General features: G+C 36.6%; 1 protein-coding gene across 8 annotated transcripts in view; it reads right to left on the reverse strand.

The window, feature by feature from the left end:
- LOC126336520 (RNA-binding protein lark) overlaps positions 1-12,609 on the reverse strand; it is a 46,063-nt gene that overhangs the window by 6,448 nt on the left and 27,006 nt on the right. The window lies entirely within an intron of this gene.

Consider the following 12,609-nt stretch of genomic DNA (forward strand, 5'->3'; position numbering starts at 1 on the left):
ATTACACAATAATACACCCTCAAACATAGACGATTGCAACATTCTTTAATCATTTTAAGTAAATAGCCACTTTCAATCAAATTACAAAGATGTAAAATAACGTAGGTACATATGTATATTATGTAAATTGCACTTGAAATAGATCGACAAAGATTTACAGACTTGCACAGAGAAGACTACCAGTTACAGGACACCATACATTACACTAACAATCAAAGGCACACACCTTATGACCCACCATTTTTCATGAGCTTCAGCATGTTAATCACATGTACATGAAAGAAAATACAACTCTTTTGGAGACCCTATGCAGGATCTTTTTCAGATCAGATGGAATTGTTAAAATGATAGAAAATAAGGATATTTTATTTAAACATTAGTCAACAACTCGTTTTCAACTATTGATTCAATCAGCTGCAGCTTCACTAGCTGTAAATGTTCTTACTAATTGGTGTGGTAACAAGGTACACAGCGTCTGCCTCCAGTTTACAACCAACTTGCATTCCCACGATTTGAAATTTTACTTCTTGCCTTATTTATAGTGCCATTTTAAATAAATTTTTCATTTTTGTTTCTCAAAGACTTTTCTCCTGTTATTCCTCTCTATGAGAATTCTTACATAATTGCATGCAAACACAATGTTACTTTAGTAAATTAATACTTGGGGCATATCTGCTATGGGCTGGTATGAAATCTGACACAGATCAAATGTCAAATTATTCTGTTGTACTACATGATCTGCAATAAAAATCTTTTAGCCCATGAGAGATTCCAGCAGTATTTGTATAACACTTTTTGATCTTTCTCCTCCTCTTAACATTCTAGAACAGAACATATTCTGTAGGGAGAAAAATAAGAAAGTAGCCCACATAGACAAATGTATGTTGACAGTGTCCTCCTCCACAGTAAAAGTTGTTTGACTTATTACAAAATATTCTCGCAAAAGTTTTTGCAAGAAGCAGAATTCCAATCCACATATAAAACTTGACTGATCTGAACACAAATTTCACATCATCTGGCTGCCCCAGTTAGCAAAGAATTTCCTTCTCAATTATATCTGCAATTGGTCAAAACTCACCAATTCCTTGTAAGCTCTTAGGTATACGTAAAATATTTATATATGGCTCTAAAATTTCAACCGTTTCAAAATACACATTTTCAGAAACAGATGCTTACAAAGGAAACTCCCCATGACACCGCCCCCCCCCCCCCACTTTCGCCCAGATTTATTGGTACAATGGCCCATTGGACAGCCTGAGAGCACATATCACGTGTGGAGACTAGAGAAAGTTGTACAGAGTTGTAGAAAAAAGAAGTCAAATAGGAATAGTGAATGGTCTTGACTTTCAATGACTATGGCGTCACAGTAATTATGTGGTCACGGTGTTTGCCTCCGAAGGGGGAAATGCTGGTTCTAATCACCCTCGTGACCTCCTCCCCTCCCCCCCGCACAGAAAATTATTAACTGTCCCATCTGATCACTGACGTGTGTTTACTGTCTTCAAATCTGTGTGTATCATAGTGTAACATCTGTTTGCAACAATGACATCTAACTAAGGAACCTTCACACATTCGATCTACACAAGTACCATATGTTATGCCTCTTGCATTCCATCTTAGAAGTTTTTACTCTTTAATTCCTTCATTGTAACATTGTGTGTTTACTTGTTCTTTACACTTCTGTGAGAGGTCGATGTGGCATCTCGCCTGCTCTCACTATTCGTCACATTTACTTGCAACAGTAATATATTCTTACCACATGACTCGGATTCTATAACTAGTGTATAGTATGACAATTGTCAAGACTACATAAGGAGAACAGACATGTCAATGACCCGACACACAGTTCAGCAAATAATGAAAAATATGGCACGAGGGAGGTTTGAACACAGATCTCCCATTCTATAGTCCAACACTGTTACCATATAACCATGTCACCATGGTTCTTGCAACTCACTCGATGTTTCACACCTTGAAATTGCACCTTTCATTGTTTCTATTTTGCTGCTTTTTTCACAGTTCAGAACACTGTTTTCATGCTTGATGTGTGTTCAGTTTTTGACAGGCTACCCACTGAGCCACATTACCAATGATGGCGGTGTGATGAGTTTCTCTCGTCAGTGGGTCAGTGTTTGCTTACAAGTTTAATGTAATTACATTTTCTATCTTCTTTATTTTTAAAACTATTATTTATTATTTTATAATATTTTATTATTTTTAAAATTATTGCATTTTACTACTAGTGTCAATTCCGAAACAAAAACAATGCCCTGAGATGATTTGTCAGTTGCACTGACAATGTTATATACAAATAAACATACTGTATTTTACAAGCAAACAGTGATATTTACCAAAAATATTTATGGAAGTATTTAATGGAAGAAAAATTCCATGCAAGTGATCTAAAAAACACTGGCCCCTGTATCCAAGAACTAGTTAAGATTACTCCCTTAACTGCACATTACCTTGCAATCCGTGTTTTCCTTTCTAAGTACTATGACATTCCTTTTTCTCCAACCAAGAATCTGAATCACTTTTAAAGTGTCTTTACATTTGACGAGACCACAATATAATTGTTATCTTTCCAGCAGAAACTTAAGTCTTCTACAAAAGAAATCGTTGGTTTGCTCACTGTGACATTCCTGTCATTTGTCAGTCATCCAAGCCCCCTCCCCAAGCCGCATTTCACTTATATTATGAAAAGTATATTGCAATCTTACTTTCTGGCACAAACATAAATAAGAAATTTAAGAGAGCTAAAAAATTAATACAGCACAGCTGTTAATCAAATAGAAATGGTGGGGCAAGGTCCACAGAAATAAAGATGACGTATACTATGTGACAGATACCAAAAGGATTACTTGCCGTTTTCTCTTGTGTGCTAAATATTCAGTGTGAAATTTTATCATTTGTTGTGGTGACTATCTTTTAGATGTTATTCATACTGATACTGAAAAGCAAACATGCAAAGTGATTGTTGAGCAATAGAGAAATTGTGTTCTGTGAATATTTTTTTTCTGGAGATAAAATTATCTTAATCCCAAATGTGAACCGTGCCCTGAATTGTTAATTGGCCAACCAGAGCAACGGAAGAAAATGATGTAAAACCAGAACACGTAAATTAGTAATATTACAATAAATTAACCCACTCTTGACATTAGAACAAAAAGTATGTACAGGAAAATAGACTGCTGATCCTACTGAATATTTAAAACATTGTTTCCTTATTAGACAAACTAAATTGGAATTTATGCAAAATGCGATCTCATCTCAACTGTAGTGCATTTATTAGGTACCCCGATCTGTTTTATTAATGCATCCAACATCTTGCCAAACACAACACAGTGACTCACTGGATTAACCCTTCAAGCCAGCAGTTTCTGTGCCAGTGCCATACTTCCTGGCAGTATTTTATGAGGCCAACTTGTACAGCAGCAAATTTAAATTTCCGTAGTGCACAAATTAGTTGTCAAAAATATATAAAATTCAGGAATTGTTAACAGATCTAAATTACATCTAAAATAATATGGTATACCGTGAAGCGATCATACAGTCACACACAAGTCTCCCTCTGAAAGCCCAACAGTTATGCTATATAAGCTGAAATTTATACATTCATCTTAATTTGCCTTTTTGATGGCCTTATAAACTAAAGCAATGTGCACTGAAATATTAGCAGTATTCTAAATACAGGATATATCAAAAACAATCATGTGATTTTAAAAAATCATAACTATTATGTTATTTGAGATACAGGTATGAACAACCTACTGTTGTAAAGGGCAAACTCTCGAGTTTTGTGTTGTTTTCTGCTAGGTAGCAGCAGTGTGTGACCACTTCAGTTCTAACAAAACTGGTGTCAGGACAACAAAGCGTTTGGTATTCTAAGTTCTGTGCAGTGCAAGTCAGTAATAATCGTTAAACAGAACTTTCGTACTAGATGTGGCATGGATCCTCTTACAGAACAGGGCATTAGACAATGACATGAACAATTCTAAGAATCAGGTTGTTTGTGCAAAGGCAAATCGCCACACTGTCCCCCCAATTGCCTCTCACAGACGTTGAAAGCATCTGCTACAGTTTCATGAGGAGTCTACAGAAACCCGTTCGCCGTGCAGCTGCGGAGTCTAATTTCATTCTTGGCAAGATGGAAGATGAGAGTTCTTACACACTTAGTCTTTAGTGACGAGGCAACATTCCATTTAAATGGAAAGGTGAACCGCCAATGTGAAAACATGGGGCATGGAATAACCACATAAAAGTTGTACAACATGAGGGACTCTCCAAAATTTCTTTGTGCAGCTTCACAGGAAAATGTGTATGGTCTATTGTACTTTGCCAAGAACACTGTAACAGGAAACACTTATCTCAATGTGCTTGAGAACTGTCTTCTCACAACTGGAGACTCATTGGAATGGCTTCATTTACCAACAGGATAGGGCACCACCACAATGGCACCTTCAAGTGCAGGGACTTTTAAATCAAAGGATTACTGAATAAAGGATAGGTTGCACTGGACTAAATGATTCAGCCTTAGATTACTGACCTCCAAGGTCACCGGACCTGACTGTATTTGATTATTTCTTATTGGGGTTTATAAAAGACTGTTTACGTGCTTCCATTACTAACAAACTACAACGAATGAACTGAGACACTGCATAACAGCAGCTGCAGAAGCTGTAACTCAAAATATGCTCACTACTGTATGGGAACAATTTTAATACCACATTGATATATGCCACGCATCTCTTGAAAGGGGGGGGGGGGGGGAGAGACGCATGTTAAACCCGGTGGCAGTAGCAAAGGGGGCGCAGGGGAGGGGGAAGACAGTTTCCAATTTATCAAGAAACAAAATTCATTGTATATGTTTATTAGTTTGAGGAATATAGACAGCCAATTCTCTTTGATTTACCCTGTGTTTTACGTACCGCTACACAACAAAGTTCAACTTTTTTTTTAACAAGTGCCTTACTATTGCCTAAAAACATGCTTCTTGTTGGAAAATAAATCATGAAAAGTTAAAATCTGATGTTCTATGAGAGCCACTTAAATTCTGCATTATGGTGGGGCTGCTTATTGGATGAGATTAGCATATTTCAGATGATAGTATTGTGAGGCACTCAGCTGCGCAGTTATCAGCACCCGTACAAATTCCCAACCTTTTCTCAGTCCTATCTTGACCCTTGCATGAATGACGAGGAAAAAACACCCAGTCATCTCAAGGCAAGTGAAAATCCCTGACCCCACTGCATTAAGGGCCCATTACATAACCTATGTTTTATGAGGATGCACCGCAGAGTGTTAGCTTCACTTAAATATAACTCACTGTCTGTAGTGCCACTTGACATGCTTTTACCCAGACAGAATAACATCTGACAGGACATGACAGATTGAGCAAAGATTTGTTGGGGGAGGGAGGGTGTTTGGTGCTTTTGCTCATCTGTCTGCAATGTTTCCCTCGATCCCTTCATTCCAGTTACCCTGCCTTAGAGAGAATAAGAGTACCTTGTACCGCTTAGGCAAGACATCGATAAGATTTTAGTGTCCACAGATCACAGTATCAAAATATGAATGTGTTGTCAGTTACACATACTTTAATCTTATTTTAAGGGTACTGATTAAAGAAACGTTAACATTTGAATATACTTCTTGGCTTCCTAATAACAGTGTGAAATTCACTTAAAATGGAAGCTTCATAGCTAAATAGTTTTGGAAATATTTTGCTCAGACAATAATGAAATACTTTGCAGCCAAGAACAAGATTAATGTAGTTCAGGCTGCAATTTTTTTTTCCATGTAAGGAACAAAGCTGATTACAACGTTTTGTCTGGAAAATGAGATCAATAATGCACCTTCAGAACAAAACACTTGAAAAAGGTCTAAGAAAATATTGTATCACAAGGAACTGGCACATTGGCAGCCATATTTTTGGAAGTAAACAGAAAATATTTTGATAAGCATTTATAGTAAGAATTTGATTCAGTGGCATCTGACAGACCAAAATTCCATCAATGACGGAAGACTGAAGCAGAAAGAAATTCCACAATTTTTAGAACTGCTAATTACATGTACAGAAATTTCATCACAACCATGAACCACAAACTGTTGGCAAAGAAAACTATTAATAGGTAAAACAAGGATTAGCAAAAGAAGGGGTTTTTTCTTAGTGTGAACAAATTTCTTGGAAAATTAATTTTCAATTTCAATTATAAAATGTAGTAGATTTTGCTGTGACCGAAACAATAGCTCATTTATGGGCCATTTGTTGTTAGCAAATGATCAACACAAATTTAACTGTAGTGCACAAATACTGGATTACTTGTAAAGCAGCAATGGAGATTGAGCAGGTGAGGGAATTTCCCCACCAAGTGTGTGCACACACTTTTTACTAGTTTCTGTTGGCATTACTGGTGGTAGCAGCTCCACAGTGTGGGCTTATCCGTCAGATTTTAAGTACAGTAAGGAACTGGACTAATTCCAAAATTTTTGAGCAAATTATATTGCCAAATATTTCAGTTTACCAGTTATACATAACAAATTTAAGCAAATCTCCAATTTTTGTACAGTAATTCCAAACCAAATTTAATACAATAAGGTTTCTGGCAGTCAGCAGAGATGAAGAAACAAAAGTCTAATCTTCAGTAAGTGGAGACAGTGTACTCAAGAATGACGTACACTGAGCGAACCTCTGAAATATCGAAGTGTCAAATGACTCAGTCCATGAAAAACAAAAAATTACTCTTCTGAACACTGGCATCACCACCTGAGTGGTTGTGTGTGTGTGTGTGTGTGTGTGTGTGTGTGTGTGTGTGTGTGTGTGTGTGTGTGTGTGTGTGTGTGTGTGTGTGTGTGTACGAACACATCCACACAATTTTTTTTTTTTGAAAAGCAATTTCAGTTTCTTCACTCTTTGTTAACAAGTTATACCACTTACCAAATATACTCAAGCTTAAGTAATTACTTATGAAAAGCTCTTGAGCAGTAAGAATTATTGGTTTGCAGATTTAATAACATATATACGTGATATGCTGGTGGCATCAAAACCACTTACATTATTCATTAAAAAGACAATATTGCAAGTTTTAATGAATTGTGCTGGTATGACTGAGTGATAAGGCAACAGGGTAGATAGGAACAATCTGCTTCGTTTTGCTGTAAGTCTGTAGGATGGGTGATCAAGAGGCAGACGGCTAACAATATAATGTCATGTAACCATCACTTACAATCTGGGTGGAATAATAATAAAATTAGTCAAGTGCTTGAGTCAAGAGGAATTGCAATGAAGAGTGTTCAAGGCAATTCATGAATATCGTCTGGTTTTAAAAGCAAAGGAATGATGGTAAGTTAATATTTATTACAAAATGTATTCCACATTACTCAATGTTAATACTGGAGGGTAGTTTAACAGCTAGTTTACTGGTATTTATGATTTTTTTAAACTGATCTTAACAGCCTGTTGTGTTCAAAACACTTTCCCTTTACTCTTCCCTGCAAAGAGCTTTATAATCAAATAGCAATTTATCCATTGCAGCTTTGCCCACATTACTTGGCAACAAAATACCTACACAACAAATTTTTGAAGGGTGTTATTCTGAAAGAAAAGGTTTCAAGCAGTTAGCAGTTCCTCAGTTGCAGAGGTTTGCCAGATTAAATTTTTGTACTTTTCCTGCTGCTGAAAACTTCACATTAACCTGGGACCAGTAGCACAAGAGTGATAATCTCTGTTACAATATGAGTGTACCAAACAATGTGCTGCTCGAACACTGCCCGAGATGGACTGCATTAGGTAATGGGAAATTTTGTTACAAAATTGGCTTTCTTGTTTTCATTTAAAGTACAAAATTTTCACATTATGATGATTAAAGTAAAATTTATTAAATTTTTTAAAATTATGATTGTATAATTAATCTGTGTACTTTAATTGCAGGTTATGCAGAATTCCATTATCCACAGTTTTCAAATCCCTAATTACTGCAGACAATCTAGATAGTACTGTATTTGCATTTCCAATAAAAATCAAGCACAATTTACTTTAAAAACTACTCAATTTGAAACAGTTTTTGCTGTTTAGTACAGAATAAAGAATCATACACAAGGTGTCAATAAATTTAAATGTAAATATAAATTTTTTATACTTTCACTGCAAAACAGTTTTTTTTCAAATTTGCACACTTTGGAAGTTTTATGTGCCACAACAATGTGGCCTTAGAATGCTCCGAAGAGTGGTTTTCAGGTCCTACCTTCTTCAAGAGGGGCTTACATTTAGACTCCTTGTGATTATACCCTTCCTATTGAGGTCCCTTTCCAATAATTTAGAGTGTGATGCACACGGATTACAACCCTTCACCTAGCCCTAATACTCTCTGGAAGCCGATATGCTGTTGACATTGGTTTATCTTAGGTGATTGTTTTAACACTGGAGCACTCAGTTTCATAATGACCTTTTTAGTTTTTACATAATAACTACATTTCACACAATGATTGGAGTAACATTTCCTGTCATGAGTTTTACTCATTTGTAGCATATTTTCAATGTTCTGAAAACCACTGCATTTTAAACAACTTATAATTTTTTTGTAGGTTTCAGCTGTAATACCCAGAGTTGTTATACTCATCCCTTTATGGAAATACTGTAAATCTGTCTTACTTGTATGCCTCATATTTATTTCATACACTCCCAAACTTATTTTACTTTGTAATGGAATAATTAACTGATCTTCATGTTACTATGGTATGAATGGAGAAAAAAATTTATTCAGCAACTAATGTAGAAACTCTGCATTGTACATGAACAGTCACTCACCTCATAGGACCTCAGAATATTACGAAAAGAATGAAAATGAGGTAGCACAGAAACACCATACATTTCAAGTTCTTAGACTGTGCCCATACATTTCAAGTTCTTAAACTGTGCAAGTGTAATAAAACCACTTACAAGTGTAATGTATATGTGAAAATGGCTTGTGGAAAATGCACAAGAAAACTGAATACAAATGTCAATTGTGTATAACCTAGCTAAACCTGAATAGTTCCATTTTTCTATGCATTACAATTCTGAACATCGTTATGTAGAAGGGGTCAAAATCACCCCTCCAGGCATTAGAAAGGGCAGGAAAAGCTGTGCGTTCTACTGGTAGTGTATGGTGTACTTAAGCAGTACACTCAATCTGTGTAATTCCAGTTTACTTCAGTGAAATACTTTTACAAGTAATACAAAGTAAAACTGACGCATTTGCTGACTTCTGATTTAGTGTTTAATTCAATGGTACTAGGAAATTAATTGAAAACCATGCATTTAAGAAGAATTTGTCATTTTCAACTAACAACAGAATGAAAATGGTGTGGAATGGAAAAGACCTTACTGTCCATCATCAGAATACTATACATAGTTTGCTTCTTTCTTCCAGAATAAATTGGTGACAAGTTATTACTATTTCTGGCTAGAAGCAACCATGAAAAAATCTCCTCCCACAGTTACAAGCTAATCACCATCATCATCTTGATCCTCACTACCAAGTTTAACTTAGTCTCTTCATAAGTGATTGCACGACTTGTCCATCTGGCATCAAAGTCAAGAGGATAAATTATTTCCATAGTTTTAGTGAAACAGCTAATAGCTTTTATGGTGATGCTATACCAGTGAGCATTTGCACAATAGTTCAACTGTTTAACCATTGCATTCAAGGCAACAACGAAGGTACGTAACATGCAAAAAGATTTTTCCTCCACTGCTTCCATTCTCCCATGCGGTGAGATTTCCCAGTCAACAACCATTCTGTATTTCTCTGCTGCAGTAACTTGCACCCAAGTCCCAAAACAAGGTGACTTGTGCAATTCATATGATGAAAATGCTTGAGAAATGTCATTACCTTTAACATTGAGGCCACCTGTTAAGTTCTCTACCTCTGCACCCATCTTTACATCTGCTATCATGACACTGATACTGCCTTAAATGCAAGGTAGTGATATGTTCTTAAAATACCTGTTTTAAACTTAATGACTGCATTTCATTTTAATCTTTGCTAACATAGAAAATTGGTATGCTGTTTGCATTTCATCCTCCTCCTTACTGCTACAGTTCTTATGGAGGTAAATAGTAAGCAGATCCAATTTTATGTGGTATACATTTGGACACATTCCTACATACACCTTATAAAATTATGGACCCAATATTCCACACTTTCCATGTCAATCAGAAATTGTAATCCAGCCACTCAATAGACTGGGTTTTTAACTCCAATCCCCAGTGTGATGTTTGTGCCTTCCATTCATTCTAAATGGTCAGTTCATTCCCTGAAACCACCTTTAAGAAAATACTGGCTTGTGGATGTTGTGTGCATAGCTTTTGCCATTTAATGAAGATATTTTTAGTGTACTGATCAAACACCATTTCTTTCCTATTTCAAGTTAACATTCCAAATGCATTTAACATCTGAACTTAGACTTTCCTCACTTATTGACAAACTACTGAATGCATCACATGTATACCAATTAATGCTCTTCTTAGAAAGATTTTCCAAAGCAAGAGACAAAAATTAAACTATTTACCTTAAGCACTTTGAGCTTTGGAAAATATTTCAAGTTCATATCACATTATGAGTGATACTGTTTCTTCTTACACTAATGATACTAGGAAGTAAATTACAATCACACTTCCCAGAATTTCAAATCCAGGAAACAATTTAATCCTATGGTTTGAATTAAAATTAAGTTGCCAGAATAATATAACAGCTCACATAATAGCATTTAAAAATACAATCTAGTTTTAAATTGAGGGTTATATCCAAAAATGTGCTGTACCAATATACAGTAAATAAAAATTATGCTGAAGCAAGAAATCTAGTGGTGAAAACTGGTACACTGCTTACACTTGCAAGCTTTCACGGACATTAAACAGCTGAAAGACAGCATATGAAGATCTAGCATTTCACAGTAATGTTTATTGGGTAATGTGTGATTTTGACAAGTTTTAACAAAGAGAACTATCATTCCACCTGTTTTGACAATCTCTTTCACACTGAAGAAGGTGGACAATTAAAGATTCTCTCTGTACTGCCAGCATTCTATATACAGACTGGTAATTTTAATACAAGACTTGAGTGTGCGTGACAAATCTCAACCAAAAACGGGTCCCAGGTTCAATTCCCTGCCGGATTTGGGATTTTCTCTGCCTGGGAGCTGGGTGTGTGTGGTCATCATTGTATCATTATCATTTGTGACAGTGGTCAGATTGGACTGTGAAAAAATTGGGTGTCTGTACAGGAACTGATGACCACAGTCGAGTGCCCCACAAACAAATTATCATCATTAAAAAAATAACAATGAAATTTTCAGATTTAATTCTGTCTAGGTAACACATTTTAAGTGATTAACATTGCAAGACCACAGGTTAACAAAAGCACAAGATAGGCCATTGCAAATGTGAAATGCTCGAACATTAATAACTGGTATAGCAGCTGCAATGTTGAATGCAAGGATAAAAATGCGAATGTATAGAGTTGTACAGGTGCCGAATGTCAGTTTGTGAGACGGAGTGCCACATTTGTTGCACTTAAGAAGTTGGCCAATGCTTGTGGATGACACGGGGGGAGGGGGGGGGGGGGGTCTTACTGGAGACAGATTTGGGGATCAAACACACCAAGGTAACATGTCGACTAACTCTCGGGCACGTTTGGTTACAACAGTGATAGAGGGTGAGCATTATCCTGTTCAGAAACACCCCTTGGAATGCTGTTCATGAATGACAGCAGAACAGGAGAAATCACCAGATTGACGTACAAACTTGCAGTCAGTATGTCTGGGAGAGTGCCATTACACAGGTAGATTGGTTGCAGACACTCAATTGACCTCTTCCTAACCAAGACAACCATCATTGGCACCAAAGCTGAACCAGCTGCTGCCAGAAGATACAATAGGCCTCCACCCTGTTCTCCAATGACTTCTCACTTTATATCACTAAGTCACAAATGGCAATGGTTTGGATCCAGTCAAATGCACACTACAGGATGCCTACCTCGGAGCTGTCCTTGACGTAACTGGTTTGTAACAATTCGTTGCGTCACTGTGATGCCAACTGCGGCTGAAATTGCCATTGCAGATGCAGTATGATGCACCAGAACCATATGGCAAACACAATGGTCTTGCCTCCAGTGCCACATGGCTGTCTGCAGCCCAGTCTTCTTGCAACCGTACATTATCGTGATCACTGCTGCCAGTTCTCTCTACAATATCCCAGGATTGTCCAGCTTCTCGTAGCACTCTTATGTGACCTCGTTCAGACTGACTGCTTATGGAGTCTGCCATCAGAGGCATTCTTGGCTAACCAACTCACCATGTCCAATCTCTAAGGTAACTGACACTCATCGCCATTACAGTACGTATTTAAAGCAAGCTATTTGCATCCTCAAAGTGACACTACCACCACCTTACTTATGTCACTCATCAAATATGAATAGACATTTTTCAGATGTAGAAAAATGCAAGTTTCATTTATGTCACAACTTCTTGGTGTTGCAATTTTTTCCCATCTTTGTATATTACAAGGCAATGGGACTTACTTCTGAACAGTGAACATACTAGACAAAAAAATCAGAAATTATGAAAGTGAAC

Source organism: Schistocerca gregaria, chromosome 2, assembly GCF_023897955.1.
Source record: "Schistocerca gregaria isolate iqSchGreg1 chromosome 2, iqSchGreg1.2, whole genome shotgun sequence".
Classification (NCBI taxonomy): domain Eukaryota; kingdom Metazoa; phylum Arthropoda; class Insecta; order Orthoptera; family Acrididae; genus Schistocerca; species Schistocerca gregaria.